This window comes from Ovis canadensis, chromosome 3 (genome assembly GCF_042477335.2).
Source record: "Ovis canadensis isolate MfBH-ARS-UI-01 breed Bighorn chromosome 3, ARS-UI_OviCan_v2, whole genome shotgun sequence".
In the NCBI taxonomy this organism is placed as follows: Eukaryota; Metazoa; Chordata; class Mammalia; order Artiodactyla; family Bovidae; genus Ovis; species Ovis canadensis.
The window spans coordinates 138068014-138093976 of NC_091247.1; the positions used below are offsets into that span (position 1 = coordinate 138068014).

The following is a 25963-nucleotide window of genomic DNA, read 5'->3' on the forward strand; positions in this document are numbered from 1 at the left end:
TATTATTGGAGGAAGGTTGGTTTGGAAACTTAAAGAAAAGTGGGGTCGGGGGTGGGAACCACCGCAGAAGGGGAGGTGTGGGGCAGAGGGTAGCCTTCCTACTGTTCGTTCCGGTTCATCCCAAGAAGGGGACAAAGGGCGGGATGCTGGGGATCCTGGAGGGCAGGGGAGAGACACAGCAGGTTCATTAGGGGACAGGTGGTGTCTGGGGGTCATGGAAGGAAGGGGCATCTGGGGAGTAAGGGAGACAAGACGCCAGGAGGGAGGGAAAGGGTGGGTGACCAAAGCGGACAACCAGGAGTTAAAGGGACTTGGGCAAGAGGACGAAGAGAACTAGGGCTCACGGTGGAGGGAAGGGGAGACCACCTACTGGAGAGGCATCGTGAGGGTGTGGGGAGAGTGTGGAATAACCAGTGGGGGGACCAGCTCTCAGGGAGCTGTGGGAGAGAGTATGGGGTACCCAGGGGGATACAGCGTGGAGGGAAGAGAAGGGCTGGAGCCATGGAAGGAAGAGGCATCCAAAGCCTGGGAGGGGGTGGGGCGGGGTGGGGATTAGAGGTAACCAGAACCTGGCCTAGGGCTCTGGAACTCTGGCCAGAGCACTATACCTCCCAGAGAAATCGCTCCCAAAGCCGAAGTGGAAGCCTGAGGCTTTGTGGGAGGGCAGCACCCTCCACCCAGGAGACCAGGAGACAGGGGCCCCGTCCTGGTGGGGCGAGGGGAGGAACGGCTTTCATGGGGCCATGCCAGCAGCTATAGTGCTTGGGGATTCGCTGCAGAAATCCCTAGGCCCTAGGGAGACTGGGACTGAAGTGTTGGAGGGTGAGAGGCCTGCACCCTTGGGAAGGAGAGGGGCCCAGAAGGCCTCCCAGCACCCCACATCCTTGTCCGGCAGGCCCCCTAGTGCCTTACCTGTTGCCCCTCCTGTTACCCGGGTTTCATCGTCACCTGTGGAAAGGACGCCAGCTCCGGGGTTGCTCCCTGGGGACTGACACCCTGTGTGCACCTCTGTGAATCTGAGGTTTCTTATCCAACAACGTGGCGACGACGGTATCTCTGTGGCAGGCCGTTGTCAGGGTTCGAGATGATTAGGCGAAGGATCCAGCACACAGTAGGCCTTCTGAAGACACCATGCCCACCTGGGGTAGCACGCAGTGTGTGCAGCCTCCTTCCTTTACAAAGGCCAGGCTGATTCTGTGTGGCTCCTCATCAGGCCTGGGTGTGTGTCCCTGAGCGAGGGGCCCGAGGCCACACAGCACATCTTGGGAGCAGCCGGATGAGACAGCCCCATACCACCACCCAAGGGGCTTGAAGATCTTCTCTGGGTCTCCCCCCTCCCTCCTTCCCCCAAGGGCCCCACCGCCGGCCCCTTGTCCTGGGGTGCTCAGTGGAGTGTCTCGGCTTCCGATCCTACTGCAGCCTGGCCCATGCCCACCCTCAAGCGCCTCCTCCCCAGCTCAACTGAGAGGTTTTATAGCCGTTTACGAGCAATTTCTGTCCATATATCACCGGAGATATATAGCCAGGCAAATATTAGGGACCCAAGCGGAGGTTTTAAGAGGTGAGTTTTACTGCTGCTGAAAGAAGGCGTGATAGGCAGCGTGCGGAGACCCACCTCCCTCTCGCGTGCTTGGCGGCGGCCGGGCGGTGGCAGCATGGACTGGGGTTCGGCCGGGAAGACTGCCTGTGAGCCTTGAGTGTTAGGCTGGCACCCAGGGGTGGCTGGCGGAGGGCGGTGATCACAGGGTGGGGTTCTGTTCTTCCGAGAGCCGTGAATGGGAGGAGGTGGGGGCGGAGAGCCGACCTGAGGTCCCCATCTGGCTGGGGCAGAACACCTGCTTCAAACCCAGGCAGGAAGACACGGATTCCAGTGGGTCCGACCCATGAACAGTTGTCAGTGAGGCACCAGGAAAGTGCTGCCCCGACACGGGCCCCTGGAAGGGGCTGCTGTGTGGCCTTTCACTGCAAGTCCTTAAAAACTGGATCTGAACAAGAAAATGGCTGGCTCGAGGCAGAGGGCTGGACACGCAGCCTCTTACCCTGTTGGGCCCTGTCCGCTTGACCCTGGGGGAGGGCCGATAGGAGGCCTACCTTGACCCGCTCTGCGTAGGACCCCAAGCCTGGCCCACCTGGCCCCTGGCCCGTGTGGGCGGCTGGGTTGGGGTGAGCGCAGAGGGGTGAGGAGAGCCTTCTTGGCTTGCAGCATATGGTGAGAAGATGTCCCGGGGAATCCTCACTCCTGATTTAAGCAGCTCCGACAGCTTTATGGCGCCTCCTCGAGTGAGCCCCCAACGTTGGCCGTTTAACTTTTTAGCGTCGTTTAGCGCTTAGGCTCCGGCGGACAGGCAGGCCCCTCGGCCCCAGAGGCAGCGGCACTAAATCAGGGCGCTCTGAGGCCCCGATAAATAATTTTCACAGGGCACGCAGCCCATAGATCACCAATGGGGTGGGGGGAGAGCGGCTGTGATATTTCAACCAATTGTCATATATGACTACCCCGAGCTCTGATCCAGGTCGTCCGCATGGCAGCCAGCTCCATAACCACAGCCCCAGGGCCCTCCACGCAGGGCCTGGGAGGGGTGTGGGGAGATGGTGCCTCTGATAACCCCACAGCCAGCTGGTGACCTGGGAATGCAGGTCTGCTCAACCTGCCCTGGTTTGCAGAGCACAGGGCTCCGTCCAAGCTGCCTCGGGCACTGCGAGAAGGAAGGGCTGGGGGCCGGGTGGGCAGAGAGGAAGAGAAAGAACTTTTTGTAGCCAGAAAGTCACTTTTCAGACCACCTTCCTGGTTTCCCCATCCAACTCCAAACCTGAGGGGCCCGGGAGAGAACAGGCAGCAGGCCTGCAGCCAGAGGGAGGGCAGAGCTGAGGGCTGGAGGGAACAGGAACTAGGCACCGTTGACACCTCCATTGATGGGGGCCAGGGAGTGGAAGAGAAGGGAACAGTGGAGAGGGAGAAGGCCAGGGAAAAGAGGGACAGAAAGACGAAGATGCAAAGATGCATGAAGACTCAGGAAGAAAGAGAGTCAGAGGCAGGCGGAGACAGACAGAAACTTACCCAGAGAGGATGTTCCAACAGACAAGGTCTTTTCCTCCAGCCTGGTACCCAGCCAGAGAGATGGTGGTGCAGACAGACCGGGGAGGGTAGTGTCTGTCAGGCTGGTCCGTCGTGCGCCGGGAGGGCACCTCCAGCACCTAGGGGCCCGTTTCCCAGCACCAGCTCCACGCTGCTCCCCACCTCGCCCCCTCCCCCCCAGTGCCCTTGCCCCGTCCCCTCATCTGTAAGATCTTGGGATTTGCGGGGACACTTAATCCATATGGAGCTGATTCATTTCCATCTAAATCATCTCCATGAGCTTCCCTAAGAGCCCTCTGATGTGCCAGCCGCCATTCCTCTCCCCCGCGATGGCGGGCTAGGGGCTGCCCGTAAACAAACCTCAGCCGCCATCCATCCATCCTGGCGTCGTCCGTCAGTCCAGCCAAGACCATTCATCTCTCCAACCCTGCTTCCCTACCCGCCCCCTTGGCTCCTCCAGTCCTTCCTTCTGTCTGTCTGTTCATTTGTGTGCCCCTCCCCTTCATGCCCCTCTTCTGGAACCTCCACTTCTCTGCCTTGTCTGGGGTAGCATCTTGAGAGGTCAAGTCGGCTACACCCCTGCCTGCAGACTGGAGCCTTACCTGATCCTGGCCCATCAAGATGGGGGTCTCCTGGTTCACCACCTTCCAAGAGGAAAGGCCTTCTGATGATTTTACCGAACAGTGTTGACAACCCAGGCTCAGGGAAGTTCTTCTTGCATCTAGCGCGCGTGTGATCACGTGTTTGAACAGGAGTGAGGGTAAGATCGCACAGGGTTTGGTCTCCAGTGTTGGTGATGTGCGCCTCTCTAGGTCTCCTCCAGCGTGTCAGGCCCGTGCCGAGCACGTAGTAGACGCTCTGTGTCCACTGGCCACGGTCTTCTCTATCAGCTTCAGTGAATCCAGGGCCCTCACATGTGCCCTGCTGACCCAGTAGGTCTGTCCCAGGGCCCCGATCGTGGCACCTCTGGCCTGGCAGGGTTTGCAGGAAACACTAAGGAAGTGTCTTTCTCTTCTGCTCTCCCACCCAAACTCCTTAGCCCCGTCCTGGGGTTCGAGGCTGCCCAGACAACTCTGTCTTGGTAAAGACGGTACTGAAGAGGAGGAGGGTGAGCAGCAGGTGCTGGGGTCTTTCATGGCACCAAAGTGGAAGCCTCACATTTGGGTTTACACGCACTCATAAGGAGATCATGGGGAGCATTGCTGCTCCCGGCCCCAGTCTTCGGCCTAATGACCCTTCCCTTCTCAGGTTCTTCATGTCAGCCTGGGAGGTGTGATCCTGGGAAGGAGCTGGGGATCTGCGGGGCCCTCATGAGAGGAGATGGGAGCATTTCTTCTGGTCCCACCTCAGTTTCTCCATCCACAGCAGCTGTGGGAGTCGGGGACTGGGTCTGTCTCTCGAGTAAGAGACTCTAGCGGCCCTTCAGGGGCTGGTGTGGGCATGCATTAAAGGGTTTAATGCATGGTGGAAGTGGAGCCGCAGGAAGGGATGAGGGCAGTCTCTGTCCATTTCACAGTAACGGCAAGTGGGAGAGGCAGAGGAGGTGGGGGGCAAGTCTTTGGATGGCCTGAGCCGGCAGATGCTCCAGCCTCCCCCCACCCCCTCCGTTGCACCGTTAAGATCCGGGACACCTTGCTGAGCATCTGACCTCCCCCAAGGTCAGACCAGGCCAGGTAGAGCATCCCACTGCATGAGTCGCTTCTCCCCAGGCGAGTGCCCAGCACCTTTCCCACTTGTTGTTGGTCCTCTCCAGGGAGCTGCTGTGAGTGCACAGAACAGGTGGGGCTCTCCCAGCTGCTATCCAGCTGGGAGGATCCTAGCCCAGGCTTCTCCCACCCTCTGCAGGGGAGAAGGCTCTAATTCTAGCTGGAAAGATGAGAAGGGTTGTGGTGGGAGAGAGGGGCCAGAGGGGGCCGTGGGGAAGCTAACCACTTGCCCGAGTTGTGTGAACATATGTGTGGGAGGGGAGGGGCCCACAGGTGGCAAGGCCCAGCTTAAGAATGATGGAGTGTTTCTTAGTTCTCTGAGCTAGAGACATATGGGGTATATAAGACCAAGCAAAATGAGAAATTATTGCTTAAGAGAGAGAGGACATGGGGGAATAAGAAAAAATTCAACCCAGTGCCACCTGCCCCCTCAACATCATGACCTGACCCATCTGTGTTTGGCTGGATCAAAGTCCAAGGGGAGGGGGAGGCCTGAGAACTGACCCTCAGGGCCTTTGGGGGGCAAAAGCTGATGCCCAAAACGTGCATTTCCCTGATGTCACACAGAGCAAGGGGAGCTGGGAACAGCTGCCCAAATTCTCCAGGTGGGACTGTGGGTGGAGCTTGCTGCGTGGCCTCCTTCCTGCGCCCGCCTGACTCCCCATCCCTCCCCCTCTATGTCCAGTGGGGAACCAGTTCTCTCTTCTGCTGCCCTGTCCACTCATTGGCTCCCAACCTCTCTTTTTTCCTCCTTGTCTCCCCTTCCTGCGCCAAGCCTCCCAGGCTTTGTCTCTTCCTACATAGGCCCCGCCTCCCAAATCAAGTCCACTTACCTAACCTTGTGGCTGATGAGAGTTCTTCAGGGTCCACTCGCGGGCTGGTGTCTTGGTCCAGCGGGGTTGGAGTTTCTTTGATCCGTCTGTCCTCTGTCACTCAACATCCACATGTCCAGTTTAGGTTGTGACCTCCACAAAGCCAGCAAGGATCCGAGTGTTATGTGGTCACCAACATAACTCCGGGAGCAACCTGATTTTTGATAGAGTTGAGAGCTCTTCTTTTGATTCCATGAGGCAGAAGTATCTAGAAGGGTGCGGAGGGTCTTAGAGGACCACTGAGTATGACTGATACCCTGTGCCTGGGGAAGCCACCTCCCGCTATTGCAAGCAGTGACGGAGGCTGGACAGTGGGAAGACCTTCTGAAGACTCTTGAGGCGGAAGGAAAGACTTCCAGGGTTTCCGTGAAGCCTTTGGGGAGGGACGGCCTTGGCCTTTTCAAGCTTGGAGGGAGTCAAGGGGCTTGTGAATGTGGGAAGGTTTCCTTCCAGCCTTATAGGACTGATTAAAAGAGGGCTGGCCACTTCCTCTTCAGGACTCATTGTTCTCAGTGCAATCCCATTCACAGTTTCTCTGATAACTGTCTGTTCTTTGGCCAGAAATCTGGTTCTTGAATTCCCTCTCCTGTTCTTCCCATGGTTTGAGAACCAACTCCAGCTCCATCTTATGGTGCCGGAAGAACAGAGAGGTAGAGCCCCTTCTGGACGGTGGCACAGCAAGCCTGCAAGGGGCTGGGGACGTGAAGGGAGAGGATGTGATCCCCAGAGGGGAAAGGGCAGGGTTGTCCAGAGCAGGGTTTGACATCAGCTGGAAGAGCACCCCCACCCAGCCACTGAGATCCAAATGTGCACACGATGGAGCTGTCTTCACAGCCAAGGGCCCCCTCCCTCCCAAGGAGAAAATCCCACAAGTGGGGAACATCTGGATCAAACCGCAACCATGAAAGCACAACATCAAACGAGTGCTTCGGAGTGACCCTCCCCACAGGCCCCGCTCCAGGAGAAACTGCAGATCTTCCTGCTCTGAGCTTTTAAGTGTCACTGAACCACTCACGTTTGGGATCTCCCCTTATTCACCGGAGACAGATGTCCCCGAGTGAGCATGGCTGGGGGTCGGGTTCGATTACCCCAGCGGGAAAGGGTTTCTGTGACCTGATCCAGGCCGCATCGTCGGGGGCGGGGGGGTGGGTAGCTTGGGAGTCGGAGCCGTGAGGAGGGGCACCAGCAGTTCAGGCTGGGGGTAGGGAGAGAGAGGGGACAGGTGGGCCTTTTAAAACGTGCCTACATCAAAGGTCTGAGCAGGCTCCCTTCCCAGCTTCGGCGCCTCGGGGCAGGAAAGCAGTGATTTCACCACATAACTGCACGTAGTCCAACGGATCTCAGTCTGAGAACTTCTGGGGAATGTGGAGAGGGGAGGGAGGGTGCTCCCCAGAGAGGAGGACAGGGCAAGAGGGGTTCCCCTTTCCAGATAGCCTACCCAGGCCAAGGAGAATGGGGCCAGATGCTGCCTCCCTCCCACTGGGCCCCTGTGGAGGGAGGCAGAGGAAGGACATTCTTCCAAGGTGCAGGGGAGGGAGCAGCTGCGGCTGCGGGAGGTGGGAGCTGGATCCAGATGGAGAATGAGGGGGAAGCAGGGGCATCGGCTCCAAAGGCCGAGGGAAGAGCACGTAATTCCAAGAGGCTGGTGGCTCTTCCCTTCCTGCTCCCAGGCTCCATCCACTCCTGGGAAACCGAGCACCTGGCCATGATGCCAGCAGGGAGGGATGAGGGAAGGGTAGATGGGACCAGGAGGCGCCCCAGAGATAACTGGGACCTCAGTTCACCTTTGAATACTCTGCCAAGAGAGAGGGCGGCTGAGAGGGTGCTGACACCCCTCTGTTTGGAAGAAGCCAAAGGTTTCTTCTCGTGGTGGAAGATAAGCTTCAGTTGGGAGAGTATGGGAAGAAAAAGGGTACCACTCACTCTTAGTTCACATCAGCCCCCCTTTCAGGATGCCTTCCCTGCCCCCTTCTTTTCTTTGCCCTGAGAGGTTTAGGTGTGGGCGCGGTACCCCACGATGCCTGGAGAGGGTAGCACCGGTGCAGGGCCTTCCCTCACTGCCTTGTAAAGATCTGCTTCTGGTTTCTTTCCCCATCTAGACTGTCAGCCTTGGAAACATGGGCTCCTTCACTCTCACTGGGTTCCCAGTGCCCGGCAGAGAGCAGGTGCTCGGTGATGAAGCCCTATCCCAGCTCCCACCACCTGCATTCTGGGAAACAAAGGGCACCCACGTGATGATCCCTCCACAGTCGCAGGCCCTGTGAGGGTCTCCAAGGGCAGCTCCTATCTGACATCCTCTGGGGGTCCTTTGGGGGGCCCCTAGCTGAGAGCAGTCTCTCTCACCTCTGAAATGGACTGTGCGCAAGTCTCACCTCCATGGTCGGGGCTATCACTGTTATGTGTAATCTGGGATGGCTGTGTCTTTTTTGATCACATGAGATCCGATGCTCTCTGGAACCAGACTCTTTTCCTCCGACTCTCCACGTGGCCCGCAGTGCCCAGCGTGGAGGAGTCCCGTCAGGAGAGGCTGACTGCGGACTGGCTAACTCTTTCTTCCAAGTCCTAGTATCTCAGCCTCTGATGTGGTGGCTCATCTAAGGGTCTGATGGCTGAGTGCCCGGAGCTGCGGAGTCGGGGATGTCCTGGCAGAATGGGGTGAACTGGACACGAAGGAGCTTGGTCCCAGTGAGGTAAGGACACGGAGTCTGAGTGACCCTGCACGCCAAGAGAATGCTTGAGGGAGCTGCTGTGGAAATGACTGAGGTCACTGGGCTTTATTCAGACTCTTTCGGAGAGGAAAGCATAAAAGAGGGTAGAAGGAGAGAAGAGCAGGGCTGGCAGAGGATGCAGAAGAATATCCAGGTGGGATGGACTTTGCAGTGGGTAAGGAGGCTAAGGCAGCTTTACCTGCAGGTGAGGGCCTGAGCAATTGTAAACATTCACTCTACATCAAGGACCCTGACCATCCACCACTCCATGACCCACTGCCAGCCCTCCCCAAACTCTAGGCCAGGAGTGATCCTACGTCTCATTGCAACTTCTAGGTCCAGGCTGACCTGTGTTCCAGCCACATCACCTGACGCTGAGCTTGGGTCGGATCAGGTTTGCTCCATACCTCCGAGATCTTCCCTAGGGCTGGAGCTGCCTTTGAGGTTGTGAAGAGAAAACTGGCGAGCTGTCTTCTGAGCCTAGATCTCCCAGCTGTCAGTGAGGGGAGGGAATCTCCACTTTGAGCCCTTCTTTGGGGGCTGAGGTGTTGACTCTTTAGTTGTCAAAATGTAGATTTTTCATCTGTGAATACTGGGCAAAACTGTCTGAATTGCCAATGTCTCTGGGCTGCAGGGTGGCAGCACTGCTCAGCTCCAGGGACCAACCGCTCACTGCACTCCTGGAGCACAAGTCTAGGTGGCGCCATTCACATAGAATTTGATGTGCATGGCACCCGTGCCCTCAACCCACCCACAAGTTTGTGTGATGGTGGGCCACCATCATATCCTTTCTGGGTCAGGACTTCCCTGGTGGCTCAGATGGTAAAGAATCTGCCTGCATTGCAGGAGACCTGGGTTCAGTTCCTGAGTCCAGAAGGTCCCCTGGAGAAGGGAATGGCTACCCACATGGGTATGCTTGCCTGGAGAATTCCATGGACATAGGAGCCTGCTGGGCTACAGTCCATGGGGTCGCAAATAGTTGGACACTGAGGACTTTTCTATTTACCAACCCAAGCAAGTCGAGCTGAGAACCAATAATATTCGTGAGGCTCTGCCTGGGGACAGAAAGGTGGACAAAATGATCTCCAAAGTCATGTACTCATGAGACGTGGACTCCAGGAAACCAGAGTGTCTCCCAGAACGACAGACCCATGGAGCAGGACGCAGTCTTAAATTGATTGGGTAGCAGGGAGAGGAAATGCAGATTCCATCCATCGAGGAAGGAAAATGGTCTCCAATTCAGATAGAAAGCAATAACCTAGTGGCACTTAGTAGGTCTCTAGTTGCTATGAGGTGAGTCAGAATCAGTGTTGACATTCCCGTCTCTAGGTTTGGAGTTCATGAAAGCAGAAAGGCCTAGCCACCATGGAGACACTTGTGTATGGGAATTTGCTGAAATCTGAAATGAGATTCTGACCCAGATAGGGGTCAGGAATTTGTTTCCTTCCCTTTTTCTCCTTCTTAGGGAAAGCTTAGTTTGCTATTTAGGATGAAAAATAACCACCAGATGAACAAAAGAACTATCATCAGAAATGATAAATAACACACTCCAGATGTGTCCAGAAAGAAACGCAACTGAAAGCACTGCTGCCTCCAAGTAGCCACCTTGGGGAAAACCCCTTCTTCCAACAAGGCAGCAATGACACTGGTTCTGTAGCTCCTCTCTGGGAACTGTCTTGAGGGTACGTGACTCAGTACCCTCAACTTTGACTCAGTTGAGCGACTCACTAACTCAGTCTTTGAATGTTATTGGCGAGAAAATCACTTGCTTGTCTGGAATCAGTCAAAAAATAATTTGTAGCTAATCATGTTTGTCTTGAGTATTTGTAGAATGGCTACAAAGTCCAATTTAAAGGAGTCTTTGCCAAAGTGGTTAAATCAAGGGAGGTATAGATGTATGTCCTGCTGAGGCGACTGTGCTGAAGGACATCCTTTGTTCTCCTGCGTTTGTTTAAAGACGCTAATCACAGATACACATCCCATATTGTATTCTGTGTAATAAAATAATGTATCAGGATTTGAAGGCTATATGCTAACAGTCTCCTCCTCCTCCTGCTACTATGACTTCATGCCTCTGTCTGTAAGGCAGTTTTGCTGAGGGAGGCAGGGAATAGAGGAATGGGGCAGACTCCCGGGAAGAACTGGTGCCGTTATCCAGGGCGAAGTTTCGGATCCCCATCTACCCTCAAGGGTTGCCTAACTCTGCACTCCTTTTTGGAATAGCTCTATGTTCCCTCTCCCAGGGGATTTGGTCAACTGGGCAGAGCACTTTTTTAGGGGAGAGGGATTCATGTTGTAGCACGATTCACTGTCATTCATGCAAAATCAGCATAATTTTAAGAGAGGGAAGTTGCTATCTCATGAATTATGTAAAAATGTATTTTTCACCAAAAATGGAGGGGATGAGGTCAAAACACACCCACACAGCAACCTGTTTCTAACAATGATCAGTTAATCTAAATGAAGAACTCTCCAGTTGGAGGAGTTTTGGGGATGTTTGCTTCCTTTTTAAAATGCTTTAAGGATTCTGGCTCTGCTGGGTCTTTGTTGCTGTGTTTGGGCTCTCTAGTTGCGGTGCATGGCTTAGTTACCCCTTGGAATGTGGGATCTTAGTTTCCTGACCAGGGATCCAACCTATGTCCCCTGCATTGGAAGGTAGATTCTTAATTACTGGACCACCAGGGAAGTCCCAGGATGTTTGCTTTCCTGAGGAAAGATCTGGAAGAAATGGATGAGCCCCAGATCAGGGAGCCTGAGGGTCAGCCTTGGGAAGGCGCGCCCACCTTGAGCAGTGGTTTTGGGAGAGGTTCCAGTCCTTGGGCTCGAGCTGGGTTTATGGGGTGGAGGTGGGTGTGCCTGCCAGGGCTGGGGGCCCAGGGCGAGATGGCGTGACCTCCAGGAGGCCTAGCCCCAGCAGAACCCTCAGCACTCCTGCTCCTTTGCTGATAGACCAAGCTGCAAATCAGGAATTTATTAGGAGCTGAGACTCATTTTCCCACCCTTTATAGCCCTGATGACTCAGAGCCAGACTCTGGCAAGGGGCTTCCTCATGGTTTTAATTAGACAATTAATTTTTTATTGGGTCGTTTGATTTCCGGAGCCGATTCCACTCTCCCCCTTGTCCCCCACCTGCCTTCCAGCTGTGAAAAGCCAAGGGGAGGCCGGGGGATTCGGGGAGCATGCAGAGGAAAAATGCGAGGCCTGCCCTGGAGCTGATGTGGATTTCAGTGAGTGAGGAGGGGTGGGAACCCCTCTGTCCCCCTCAGCTGGTCCAGCACCAGAGACACTGTCCAGAGCTCAGCCCTGGGCTTGCGGGGCTGCACAAAGGCATTCCTAGCTACTCCCCGCAAGCTTCTCCCAAGCTGTTGGGCTAATTAGTAACATGGGGTTGGGGGGGCAGACAGGGAAATGTGTCCAAAATACCTTAGCGGCATTTCTGTGGTTAATCCTGGCCGTGCTTGGAGGCTGTTTACCCTCTACCCAGGGATTAGGAACCTGTTTGAGTTAGAAGGGCAGAGAGAGGCCAGGGCTCCACTCCGTCCTCCACCTGCTCGTAGGAGCTGGGCAGGGGCGCTGAGCCAGCAGGAAAAAAAAGTGAGAGAAACCTGTCTTCAATCTATTTCCCTTTATTGATCTCCCTGCCGCCCAGCTGCTGGGCTGCTTTGGAATCTTGATCCTCTCCCTGCCTGCCTCACCCCTCAACGCTGCCCTTGTGGTCAAATATCAACCTGCTTCAGAAAGGTGGGGACGAAAGAAAGAGTGGCAGGTGGTGTTTTGGCCGGGGGGATGGGCTCGGGCATGGAAGGGTCCCTTATAGACCATGCACACTCTCTCGGAGGAGAGGGGAGACCCCTCCCAGGATTCCTGATCATCTCCATCCTCCAGTGCCAAAGGGAATGGCTAGAGTCAAGGAGGAACTTCCCTCATAGAGTTCCGTAAGAGCGCAAGGCCAGTTTCTGTTGAGAGCTACGTGGGTTGGAGGCCTTGAAATGGAATTGCAGGGATCAGAGGACTGTTTCCTCAGGTGCCCTGTTGGTGGGGACATTGCCACTTGTTCCTGCACAAGGACTTCTGAAAACGTGTGGTCACATGTGCTGACATAGCCACTCAGAGCCAAACTAACAAGCCCCCCACCAAAGAACAAGCCAGGACACCATTCAAGGAGGGGACCCTCCCTGCCATCCACACTGTCCTCTAGAGGGAACGAACCCCTGAACTGGGGCACGTTGGGCCCATCCAGCACCACCCCCACTAGGGGCAGGGGGAGCACGGGCTTCCCTTGGGGCCCAGGGCTGGAATAGGCGCACATACTTACACCGGGTTTTGAGAGGCACAAAGATAAAAGGATCCGGAGATCAAAGAGCCCCTAGGAGCTCAGTGTGCAGACCTCCGGGTCTAGGATTTGTTCTGTAAAGAGACTCCCTTCTCCTTCTGCAAAAGCTCACGTTGAGGGGTCCCTCTGTTAAGGCTTGTGGTGGTTCCATGCTCAGAGCAAGGGGACAGCATGAGGTGGGCCCTGCTGGGGCCCAGGCCTGTCTCCCGCTGACAGGGGCTCATCTCTGACCACCCAAGCCGTGCAGAACTCCACAGAAGGCGGGACAGGAAAGTGTGTATATGGGATTTGGGGGTGAAATGCAGATCAAGCCCAGATCATCCACTGACTTTTGTGCTTTCATGTGGCTCCAAGGTGGAAAGGATTCAGACCTTCCAGGACTCAGGGCACTGGGTTAAGGGGGCGCAGTGTGTGCATGGGGATCCTGAGCTGGGCACCTCTTGGCCAGCGAGAACAAAGGGGCCAGGGATGCAGGCAAATCCCCATCAGAGAAGTCACGTGTGTGTGAGCGTGTGTGGATGAGTGTGGATCTGCAGGGAGAGGGGAGAGAAAGAAATGGTGAACAGCATAGGAGAAAGAGAAGAAATAAAATCAAAGGCCCTGAAAGAGAGGGCAAGCTAGCAGACTCGCACAAAGAGAGGCAGAGAAACATCACAGGAGCCTGGGGACTGGGCAGTGGGAGGCGGGGAAGGGAGAGCCCGGGAGGGTCAGCAGCCCGAACAGTTGGCCAGGCTCCTGCTCTGGAAGGTGGGCAGGGAAGGGAAAGGGAGGCAGAGAGAGCCCCCGCTGGCTGGGCAGGGCAGAGGCCGTGGAACCCACATCTCTCAGCTCCCAAGCAATCAGCCTTCTCCCCCTGCCCTTCTCCCCAAGCCCAGGGCTGATTGACGGGCCTGCAGCTTCTCTAGGTCTGGGTGGATTTGAATAATTAAGTCATCTGGATTCTTATGATTTACCATTTTCAATGATAAATAGACAGCGCCCAAGCCAGCCAGTTGGCAAAACTCTGGCTGCTAGTTATAATTTGTCAAGCTGCCAGTAGATTCATGTTTCATGCTAATGGAGAGAGACTCATTGACTAGGGGGAGGCGGTGACCCGGTCAGCTCTTTCCTCAGGCACCCCAGAGGTCGGGAGGTCGGGGAGAAAGACCGGGTGGTATGGATTTTCTGTAAGGGTCAGTGTAATTTTATAATAATTCAGCGGGTACACACACTCTCACATACACAGAGGATCATGTATGCGGAGACGTGTTTGGATCTGTGCACCCGCCCCCCCGACGTGCACCTGCTCCAGTGCAGGCGTCTGGGTCCAGTGAACACAAGGCTGCTTCGGGAACACTCGTCCAGCCCCTGCACATGCACACCCTGCTGTCACCTTTAGGCATGTGGTAACACCAGGGCAAACCCGCAGACCTGTTCAGACGCCCAGAGAAACGTGACCGCCCACCCCCCTCCCGCGACATCTCAAGGATGGGAAGGCACCTCTGGGTGACCCTTCTGCTCACCATCCCAAACCCTTTATCCCACGGCTTCCACGGTTGCTGATCGCAGAGCACGACTCTTGCTGCTTTTCTAAGTTTTCCAGTGGGGGAAGGAAATGAGCCCTAGGGCCGTCTTGTTTTTCAACCGACTGACTGGGTCTCGGTAGCTGGGGGCTGGGAAGACAGAGGCTCTGAGCCCAGGCACATGGAAGGTGGCAATCAAAATCCAAGCTTTCTTTTCCATCAGTTTGTTTATTTATATATTTGTCCATACGTATTGAAGCCTCACAGTGGCAGGAATCCCATTATTGACTGTCATGACAAATCTGAGGTGGGGGCAATGTTTTGCACATAGTAGGTACGAAATAAACATTGGTGTAACGAACAGCCGCAGTTACAGACTGATCTCTTGGTATAGCAAACTACCTATTTCCCTTCTCTTCCTCCACCTCAACAAACCTTTACATCATCACTGGTTTGAGAGGCCAAAGACGAGGTGTGGGGCTGGGCGAAGCCCCCTCGGTTCCTTGATTTGAGAAATCTGGGCCTTTCGTGCGATAACAATGCTGATTTTATACCAATGGAAGCAATCTGGTCTCAGTTTTGACCCCCAGATGCCCTTCAAATGGATCAATGAGCAAGGAAGGACTGAGGAAGGAGCCTGTGTCCTTCCTCCGGCCCAGAAGAGAATTTGAATTTGCTTGGAGTAGCTTGTGAGCAGGGCTGGAAGCTGCAGCTTAATACCATCCATCCATCGGCAGCTTTAAGGTTTGGTGGGGGCGTGGGAAAGGACTGGGCGACCCGAGGAGAAACATTTCATTGCCCTGTCCCCCAAGATCCCCACACAACACAGAAAAACACAGCAGCAAACTGAACAGAGCAGAAGAGGAGGCGGCAGTGAGCACCCAACGGCAGGAGCTGCTTCCAGCGTCAGGCTCAGGCGGGAAGAAGTGGTCGCAGCTGTCGGCTCTGCCCCGGAGATTCAAGATTCCGGATCCTGCGAAGTGAACTGGGCTCCCTCCTTCCCAGAGGGAGCCGGGCTGGGGGCAAGGAGGCTGTTCTGGGCAGACAGTCGGCGTTCCCTCCACCACCGCCAGGAATAAGAGGCCTCCTTTTTTTGCTGAGCTGCTGTGGATGGCGGTGGGCCCAGCTAATCAGGGGGCATTCCTTGGAAAGACAGCCAAGAGTCAGAATTGACCAGCTTCTCCATCCAAAGGAAAGAGGCCCCCTAAATGCACTGGGAATAGGGAAATAGTTTTTGCTTGTTTAATAGTTTGAGCCTCTGATCTGGCATTACTGACATCACCAAGGTGAGCTCTTGTAGCCCTCACTCACCCAGGCAGAGCAACGGCCTCGGGGGCACTAGCAACTCCACCCCCATGGGCAGGGACAGGTTGACTGTGGCCTGCAGATGGGTGAGGTGGGGAAGGGTTTTCTGGGGGTAAGCCACAGGGACATGACAGCAATAATCATGACTGATACAGAAAATGAGTTACTTCAGCCCGCACTTGATTAGCAAAGCTTACTCCCCCGTTTTGCCTTTCATCCTCCAATCCCAATATTTGCATCTGAGCAATGAACTCTTGAGGTCAGCGTACGTGTTAGCTTGTCTGAAGGTCTCAGAACAAAGCCTCTGGATATGAAGACACTACAAGAGCCCCAGCCTGGAGTAGATGAAAAGGGAGAGAAAGAAAAGGAAAGTACAGGAAGAAAGAAGGAAAGAAGCAAGCAGGCAGGGGTGGGGTTTGGGGGGAAAAGGGAGAGATAAAAGAAGGAAGGAAGAGCCTTGAGGAAGGGGAGGAAAGCTAACAGAGCCACACTCGAACTGCCGGAGTGAGGCCTCCCTGAGGGGAGCTGCAAGGTTTTACTGGGGACATGGCTTTCCTGCCGGTGGTTTGAGGGTTTCATCCTCAAAGGTTGCGCTGTCCATGGAAGATGTGCTGAACTCTGTGACCTGCCCCATCCCACTTTGGGGAAACAAAGGGGTTACCTAATCGGCTTTCAGTGGGTGGTTGCCACTGGATCCCATGGACAGGTACGGAAGCACAGGCCCAAGAGGCTGCAGACACACAGCCACCCCATGTCAATCTCTCCTACAGGCTGAATCTAAAGCCATTTGCCAATTAATCTGTGTGTGTAAGAGTTCAGTGAAACACTGCACACCGAAAGTCCAAATGCCTCGGGAAAGCATGTCCTCATTCTCTTTCTAGCGTGAGACGCTTTCGCTGGCTCCTCCAGTGTCTGCAAACCTTACAACAAGCTCCTTCTAAATTAATCTGACCCCTTCTGGCATGGAGAAATCCCTTGCCCTGAAAGGCAGCTTTCTGAGGCAGGGCTAGAGATGAGGCTGGCAAAGGAGGACGATTTTTCTTCTTACCAAGGGAGAAAATGAAGATGTCCCTCCTGGAATGGACTGGGCCTTACCCTCTCTCTCCTGTGCGCATACAGGCAGCCTAACCAAAGGGACAGAAGAACCCACCAGTGCAAAGGGTTTGCTTGACATAGCGACGAAACTGAGGTCCAAGGTCACAGAGCCAGAGCATGGCAGAACAAAGCGGCCCAGTCTGCAGACAGCGGAAGTGGATCAGGAGACGGAGCCAGGGCGGATCTGAGACTCGAGCCTCTCTGCAGCCCTTCTTCTGCTTCTTGCACTGCTTTGGGAACCAGATCTTGACCTGCAGAGCCTCCAAGCTGGCCCAAGGCAGGTGCAATGCAGGAAGAACTCCAGCTCTGTCTACTTTGGGGAGAAGCTAATCACAAGAGGCTGGCCTCCATCTCCACCTCCCCTGTGGCCCCGGCCTTGGTGGGGAGGCGGGCACTGGGGCCCGAGGAGCTGGAGAGGTGGTGGGAGGTCAGGATCCACTCCCAGGAGGCTGGGGTACTTGGGAGCCCCCACCTCAGCTCCACCGGCCTCTCTCCTCACCCCTTCCTCTCCACTCCTTCCCTCCCTCTGCTCCTCCCAAGTCTGGACCTCCTTTCTGTTGACCCAGTTCCCTCTTCTTTCTTTCTTTCCCCTTTCTCTGTGTATTTATTCTCGATTTTCTTCCCTTCGTTTTCCTCCTGCCCTCCCTCCACTGTTTTCTCTTCTCTTCCTTCACTTTTCCTTCCTTCCTTCCTTTTCCCTGGCTTTCCTCCATTCCTCTCCATCTCTTTCTCCCATTCATTTTTCTCTTTTACTTTTTTAAACTTCTCTCTCTTTTCCTGCCCTTTGCTTTTACTTTCTAGCCTCCTCCTTTTGTGCGTGTGCTTTCCCTTCCTCTCTTGCTTTTCTTCCCTCCTCTCATACAACAAACAAATCTTGCTTCTTCATTCTGACTTTTATAACTGCTCCTTCATTTCATCTCTCTTCCCTGCTCCCTCCCGAGTCCCCTCCTCTGCCCTCACTACTGGGGCTCTCTCAAATCTTCTCTTCCCTCACCAGTCTTTTTGTTGTTCTCAGGGTTTTTTCCAGTCCTTTGTGCAGTTTCCCCAGCCTCCTTTCCATCTTCCATTGTTTATAAATCCTCTCTCTGAACAGGCAGAAGGCATAAACGTGCCCCCTCCTCAGGTCAGGGCTCTGTCCTGCATCAGCCTACCCACCCTTCACACCATTCTTTCTCAGCTTCCCTCAATGCGGGGTTCAGTTTCAAGGGCTCCCAGATGAGGCTGTTCACCCCTAGCTGAGAAGTCAGGGCAGGGTCCACAGCTCCCCAATACAGGCTTAGGGGACGCTCTGCCAAACTGCCATGACTCCATCAATCCTAGTATAAAAAAGAAAAAGGAAGAGAAGCAAAGAGTAAAAGAGAGACAGCTCTACAGACTGTGTGCGTGTGGGGGGCATGTTGGTGGAGATGGGGGAAGAGGCGGGAAAAGGTCTAGATTCATCAAAGAGGGAGGGGGCAAAGTCCAGACCCAGGCGCCTTCTCTTAGCTCACCCAGAGCTGGGACAGCCAGTAAAAGAAACCTCAGTCGGCTCCCTGTTAATTTTGGGATTGGGTGGGGATAAGACCTTCCATCCCATTCTTCTGTGCTAGAGAGGTGCACAGGGCCACAGGGTGGGAGGAAAGAAAAGGGCTTAGACTTGAATATCAGTCCCTTTCACTTCTGCCCCAGGATACGTCCCTCCCAAAGCCTATGTTCTGGAAACCTCTGAGTCCCTAGGTCCCCCTGTGGCTCTCTCAGACCTCTCAGCAGGCCCACTTAGGGGCTCCACCATGAGCAGTGTCGAGCAGTCCCTAGACTATCCGCAGAAAAACCTTGGGTGCAGTGAAAACAAACCTGGGCAGTTTGGCCACTGCCAACCAAAAGATGCGGGCCAAGCAGAGGCCAGAGGCACCACTCGCTGGAGGTGGGAATTTTCTCTCCTGGGATCCACAGCCCCTCCTGGCTTTTTCCAAGAAGCTGTTCAAATGCTCCAGCCACATCCTGCCTGGCTCCTTGGGTCAGACCCGGAAACCTCAGCACCATGAAGACCCTCCGCCCTGGCTGGGCCTCCCTTTGGCGGGCCCTAGAGTTCCCCCGGTGCTGCTAGTGCACTTGCCATAGCCCTACTCTCCCCGGCTTCAGCAGACGGGGCACGCCAGCCCCGGTGTCCACACCAGCCTGCCCACTCTCCACCTGGGCCCCGAGTTCAGTCCTACTCTCTGCTCCCACCCTCTCTGACTCCCTTTTGAAGAGTCGTTTCCTCCCGGGACTTCGCTTGGGGAGGGGGACTGGAATCTCCGCCCCAGGGAAGGGGTAGGGGGTCTTTTCCTGACCCTCTACGTGGGCTGGAGGAAGTTGGAAGGTGGTTTTGCTGGGAGTGGGGAGGGGCGCTCCCCGGATTCCATCTTGGGGAAATGGGTCTCTGAGTCAAATTGGAGTTAAAAGGAGAAGAAGAAGAAATCCATGTCATTCCTAACTTAAAATCAGCAAAAGGTTCCCGGGGGCAGCAGGGGCCCCGAGAAGATCTCGAGCTGATGCTTTGGGTCGATACCCCGCCCCCTACCCGGGCAGACTACCGTTTGCGGCTGGTACTTCTCTCGCTTTCCTGGGAAAGCCCTTTGGGGATCTCTAAGCGCCTCTAAGAGTTTGCTGGGTGAGCAGGTTCGGGACCTGTCCGGGTTTTTATACATCCGTAATCAGCCGTGATGGAGAAATAAATGCATCCTTCCTCCAGTATAAGAAGCAGGGGCCCTCTCTCCCACTTCAAACCTCAAAACCCAAACTCTGCTCCCATCTCCATCTCCTCAAAAAACTTTTCTGAAGTTCCTGCAAGTTGCGTTTGGGGAAAGAAGTGATCACCTTCAGACTCTACGGGTCTCCAAGCGCCCTGTTTCTCCCATTCTCTCGTTTCAGAAGCATCCCTTTCCTCTGACATTGCCACCTTAGTCCCCAGACTCGGGTGAGGAAAGCTGCTCTGGCTCCACTCCTCTGCCAGTGGCTCCTCCAACCGCAGCCCAAATTCCACCGAGGTCGGGTAGATCAGTATCTGCCAGCAGAGGAGCCGGGATGCAGTGAGGAGAGAGGCAGAGATAGGGTAAGACAGTTTTCAGGCTACAGCGCACCCCTCCCAGACCCAGCTCACCTGTTCCGGCGGGGCTCCTCTGGATTTTAATCCATTCAAAAGTTTGTCGGTCTCTCTCATTGTCTGGGGAGGGGCGCAGACTCGGCGGTCGGGATGGGGTGGACGCCCCCTAAGAGCGCAGGCGCCTGATTCAGATCGAGCCCCTGAGAAGCAGGACTCGGGTGCATTTTCCCCAAGGTGGGGGCCCAAGCAGTGATCCGGAGAGAGGACGCTCAAGTGCCCCGGGTACCGGGTCAGACTACCAGCTGGGGACCGTCTAGGGCAGATTGGGCGCTATAGAGAAGAAGCCTGCGGAGCCGGGCAGGCTCGGGGAATTGGAAGGAGAGGGCCCTGGGTCCCTGGCGTCGTCCCTCTCTTCCTCCAGTTTGCAACCTCCCCGGTGTGTCCCAACCCACAACAATCCCCAAGCCCCTTCTGGGGCGACACTCAGGACCCGGACAACGCAGAGAGGGAGGGTGAGGGGGAAAAGTGACCCCTTTTCTTAGCCCCTCCCCAGGCCCCGCGCCACCGCTCCCCCCCCACCCGTCCCTGCCCCGAGCCAAGGGACGTACAGAGAATTGCAACTAGAAATTCGATCGATTGGTACGAGGGACCACGTGGTCCGGTGTTGGCCAATGACCAGGCCGCCCGGGATGAGCTAATAATGGAAGCAATTTGTAACTTTCAGTAGCTCTCTAGGCCTGGGTACTGGAGGGAGGGAGGCGGGCGAAGGTGGGGAAATGGGTGCCCCTAGTACTTCCACACTCCTCATTCGTGCGGGGCACCGGGATCCCCGAATCCTCTTTTTCCCCAACCCCGCAGGCACTTGCAGGGTCCCGCACCCGCTTCTGTCCAACAGCCGCTGCTCGAGAGCAAGGTAAGTGGGTCCTCCATCCTTCACCCACCCCCTCCCCCATCCTTTCTGGCACCTGCAAAAAGCGTTGCCTTGCTTGTCCCGTTAGACAGTTTGAATATGATTTTGTTTTTCTCTTAGTTGAAAAAAATATATAATCCTTTTGTATTTTTTAATATATAATTTCAGATTTGGGGAAAGATTAAGTTCAGGTTAATATACTTTCCTTAGAGGACGACTAGTACTTTTAGGATCAATTTTCTATTCTCTTCTTTTGGAGAGGAACATTCTATTTGAAGAGAGTTTACTTTAGAGATGAGTTACCTTTTGTTTTTGCAAGTTTCACTTTTCTGATGATGTCAAGTTGGTGCTTTTCTCCACCCCATCTTCCAATTTCAGCATTTACAAAGAACCAATTAACATATTTCAAGTTTATTCATTTGTTTTTCTCCTCCCTCATTAGTTTTCAGCTGCTACTGAATCAACGCAATGTTTTTTTTCCTCCTAGTGTGGACCAAGGGTTACTTTTGTGTTGATTTCTCTTTTTGTTTTGTAAATGAATTTATTGTTTGGGAAACTCTATGGGGGTGTGAATGAGGTCCCTTTTGATTCATTCTGACCCCTCTTTTTGAAGGACAATTTACTTCAAGTGTTGTATGCGTTGTCTTCAATTTTTATCTTTCAATTTTGATGTAGTTTACCTCTTCTATTAATAAAAGCCTGACCTGTTCTTGAAATTTAAAATTTAGTTTGTTAAACCATCTTTAAGATTTTAATGTTATGCACTTCACCATTTTGTGTATTTCCTTACCCTTGTTCAGCCCCCTTTGCCCTCCTGCCTCCTCCATTTCAGAACTCCCACCCCCAACTTCCACAATTCCCAGCATCAAATTCGATTCATCCCTGGGCAAGGAGGGACGCCTGATAAGAAAATGTCCTACTTGTGTCAGAGCTTAAACTCGAGGCTCTGGGCACCTCTAGTCCGACTCCCCAAGCCAGCAAAATCAGGGAAAACAGAACTGCTATTTGACTTTTTAGTTTGGGACCAAGCTCTTTCTCCTTGGCTCTATTCTGGGCAAGTCTTTAGGACACAAAGTTGAATTTTTAGTTCTTATCTTGACCCTGAATTCTAAGCAAAGTAACAACAGATTTTTTTTCCTCCCTTAAATGTAAACTGTGAGCTCAGGGTCAGCCTCCTGGGACTCCTGCCTCCTGGGAGAGAGTCCCAGAAGAGAGACACAACATGTAGTTCCCTCTTTTACTTCTGATTAAGGTGGAGGGGGCAGGAGTTGGGGGACCCCATTTTGATCTCTAGCTCTAGCTTTGAATGGACACAAAGAATGAGAGGGCTGGCCTGGGGACTAGATCACTTCGGGTCAGTGGGGTCTGGTTTAGGAGAGTTTGGGGTAAATCCCAGCTCCAAGGACATTCTCTCTAGCATTACTGTGAAGTAAATCATCAAAGTAGTGTGATACAGTTGCAGCCTATTCCGATCCATTGCGGGTACCAAAATCAAATGATGAGAGAAATTTCATTTCCCGAAGCCCCGCCTCTGCTGACTTTGTCTGTGCCTCTGAGGGAAACAGCCCAACTTGGCCAAAGTAACATTGTCATTGCTCCTCCCCGCTCAGTCCCCAGCTCTGCCGTCACATTGACATTCCGGGCACATTCGGCCCAACCCCCGTCCCTGCTTCTCCCAAGTATGAATCTAAATTACTATTAATAAGGGGCCGCTCCAAGTTAATTGGCATTAAAAGAATTCATTTCAATTTGTTAATATTAAATGAACGCTCTGCACTTTAGCTCCCTTCTTCGCCCTAGATTCCCAGATGAGTGATGGGAAGTGGGGGGCGGGGGAGGACGAGGAGGATTTTATTTCTGACTCCAGCACAGTCCCTGTGGTGCCTCCCCGGGGGCATGAGATCCAGGCGCAGTGGGGGCCTGATTGGGGACCATCTGACGGTCTTTTTAGGTGAAATTTATCTGATCCCGTTGGAGCTTTGGGGGAGGGCAGAAGGGAGTTGAGGAGGAGGGATAGAAAGGTTTGTGGATGTTGTGGAGAGAGGGAGGGCTGAGAAGCGAGGAGCGAGAGGAAGAGGCAGAAGTGAATGGGAGTAGTTGGGGCACGAGGTTGGGCGCTGGTGAGGAGGGTAAAGTAGCTTTGTGAAGGAAGGTGCTAGTAGTTCCAAAACACCCCTAGAGAAGGAGGAGCTGGGGGAGGGTGGGATGTGAAGCAAAGCCGCTGGGGGTCCTGAAGTAGCTATCTCAGTGGGGTGTTTGTGATGAGATGAAATATCTGTACTGTTTCCACAATGCTTGGCACCTAGAAACTACCAAGAAACTAGCATAGTGGCTAAAAGCACAGATTCTGGAGACAGGCTGCTTGGCTTTGAACCTCAGCCCTGCCTCATGCTAGCTGTATGACCTTGGGCAAGTTACTTAACCTTTCCACACTGAAATTGCCTTAGTTGGTAAATGGATTTACTTGTACTAGCTCATAGGCTAGGTATAGCTCATAAGCTGTTTTGAGGATTAAGTGAGTTAATATGTGTGAAGTGTCTAGAACAGTGTTAGTTGTGTGGGAAGCACTGTACAAACTGTACAAAGCTAGTTGTTTCTGATGTAGCTTTTCTGAGCTGGGGAGTTTGGAGATGGTCATGGAACCTCTTAGAGGTTAAGGGTTCAGTGGGTTCTCTGGGATCATGAACGGGTCAGCCCTCTCACCCCATCCATAGATCTGGTCTAATAACCCGGGTGCATGTGGTGAGGGCAGGGGGAGAGTGAGACCCGGCGCCCTGGGAGCTGGGACACCTGAGTTCTTCCCTGGCCTCTGCTTTGGCTCTTGGGTGGGTGGTCCCCTCTCAGTGCCCACAGACTTCAAACAAAGGAAAGTCACTTCCTTTTCCTCTGGAGGGCTGTGATGGGAGGATTGCTTTCTTGGTCTAATACCTCCCTGTGGTAGAGAATCAGTCCCCAGGAGTGTGGGTTGGGGGAGACTGGGTCGAGCAGAAGGGACTGAAGTTTACTAAGTACTGTCTAACCAGGTACCAGCCTCCACATCCCTGACCCCGCTGGAGAGAGCCCAGAAAACAGAGGTCCAAAGAGATGAAGTAACGCGCCAGAATCATAAAGCTACAAAGTGGCAAAGTTGGAATTTGAATGCTGACCTGCCTGATGACAAATCTTAACTTCCTTCCATTGCTGCACATTTTCTGAACAGAGAGGTGGGACTTTCTGAAGGGTTAGGTAGGACACACGTAAAGCTGGGACACGGACGAGGCCAGGACTATGGGGCTGCTGGAAGATGAGGGTGGGGAGTGGGAATGTTTCAGTCAGGGAAGACTTCCTGGAGGAGGGAAGTACAGATCAGGGTTTAGATAAGAGGGGAAGGAAGACAGGAGGTGAAGGAGAGGGATGGCAGTGGTGCATTGGTAGAGCAGGGGGGGAAATACTGGCCGTGCAAAGGCTGGGAGAGGCCAGAGGGTCTGGATCAGATTCGCTTTTCTGGCACCAGGTACAATCGGTTACCGTTTCTTAGTGCAGACTGTGCCAGGTGGATCTGTTACTCTTGTTTCATGCCTACGGTGACGCTGACAAGTGAGCTGCTCATTCCTACATCAAGAGGAGTCAGCTGAGGCTCTGAGAACTGAATCCCCACCTCAGGTCATGCATGTGGTAACTGGGTCTGCCTGGCACCAAAACCATACCTGGGCACCTGCAAAACGCAGCTCCCCGGCCTGGTCTCTCCTTCCCTTCCGAGTTCTGGTCATCCTGCTGCCCACTATTTGTAGTCAGAACAGGAGTTGGAGAATAAGGTGAGACGGGGGCGGGGGGGCAGGGGGCAGTAGGGACAGAAGCTTTTCTCACATCTTTGTGAAAAAGATGGGTAATCTCCCTAGAGGAGGCCTCCAAGTCACTTCCTGGGACTCTGATCTTGGGGTGGATGGGGGACTTTATTGGGCATCACACTGTCCTCTGGACAATGGACTTGATTTCTCCTCCACAGAGGGAGGAGGGGCAGAAGAAGAGGGCCGCTCAGCTGGGGGTGGTTTGAGCCCTGGATTCAGACTTGCCGGCCCTCCACTAAGCGCCTTCTCTTCTTGTTCTGTGAGGGCACAGAACCCCCCAGCTGGATACTCCACTGGGCAGAGGGGCCAGAGGGGAATGTAAGTCGAGGAATGGCATCAGAGCCTCAAGATGTTGGTAAGTGCTTCTTTTCGTGAGCTGGAGCTGATGTACCTGAGACTGTACAGTTGAGAAATTTCTAAGGGCGAAACCGCGGTAGGATCGGATCCCAAGGTCCTGATCGACCAGGTCGAGCAGAGCCACCTGCCGTCCAGGATGGCTCCCTTCCAGACCGTCATACGATAAATAAACATGTTTTCTATTTGTGACTGTGTTTGAGACTTTTTTTTTTTAATAGCAGTTTTGCCATCATCCTTCTCCATATACCTTCCCACCTAAGAACAGAGATGGAAGGGACCTTGGAGATCATCTATGCTTGGCGAAGCCCCTTCCTGTCACCAAGGGACCTAGGTATCTTCCATCCCCACCCTCACTTCAACCTAAGAAGTTCAGCAGGACACCCGAGTTAGATGTTGGGTTGCTACATAAGGTTTTATTTGGAGAAGGAAAACCAGTTTGAAACCCCCTGGAAGTTCAATCTCCTCCCCCTATTTTTTTAATTACAGACAAGGCCCAGAGAGAGGAAGTGACTTACCTAAGATCACACAGTTTTTCTGTCATTTGCTGAATCCAGGATGAGTTCTCTAATCACCATATCAGCTTCCTCAACAAATCACAAGGACAAAAACACCTCAACCAGGCAGGGGGGCCTGCATCTCCTCGGATAAATCTCTGGGATGGCCAAGCCATAGTTCCCTGATTTCCCCTGCGTCCTCCTGTTGGATGTCTGCCTCGGAGCCCCACCTCCCTGGGCCTGGGAACCAACGGGCTGCATCTTTGCTCCAGCCGCCTTCTCACCCAGATGGTCCAACACACAGAGCAGAGCCGGGCCAGAGCCAAGCTCCCTGCCTCCCTCTAGTCTTTCCACATGTATGTCTCCCTCCTTCCCCCACCCCAGCCCCTTCCTAGTAGCCCACCAGGGAGGAGAGGGGGGAAAACTGTAATAAATTTCCCCTATTTATACAAGAAGACAGAATGTTTCTCGTGCCAGAAAAAACACAGAAAGGGAGCTGTCAGGGGAGAAGGGACCCAGTCCCATACCTCTGGGGCCAATTTATCTTCCTGAGTCGTGGCTTGGGGGCTACCATAACACTGCCGGTGCCATCTGCAGGCTCTGGCTTGGGGGGCTGCCAGGACAGACAGTGCCTGGGCTTCATTTTGGCCTTCCTGCTCCATCTCAACTGCCCCGTCTCCACTTCTCCCTTTCTTTTTTTTAAAACAAGTTTCT

At 53.9% G+C, this 25963-nt stretch overlaps 2 long non-coding RNA genes across 2 annotated transcripts; one reads left to right on the plus strand and one right to left on the minus strand.

The window, feature by feature from the left end:
• Positions 1-14405: 14405 nt before the first annotated feature.
• On the minus strand, positions 14406-20269 carry LOC138435718 (uncharacterized). The gene is made up of 3 exons (XR_011255202.1): positions 19719-20269; positions 19436-19622; positions 14406-15340 (listed from the first exon to the last, which is right to left on the minus strand). It is a non-coding gene; the product is annotated as an uncharacterized lncRNA (long non-coding RNA).
• Positions 20270-20331: 62 nt separating this feature from the next.
• Positions 20332-24944, plus strand: LOC138435719 (uncharacterized). The gene is made up of 3 exons (XR_011255203.1): positions 20332-20574; positions 23595-23774; positions 24094-24944. It is a non-coding gene; the product is annotated as an uncharacterized lncRNA (long non-coding RNA).
• Positions 24945-25963: the final 1019 nt, after the last annotated feature.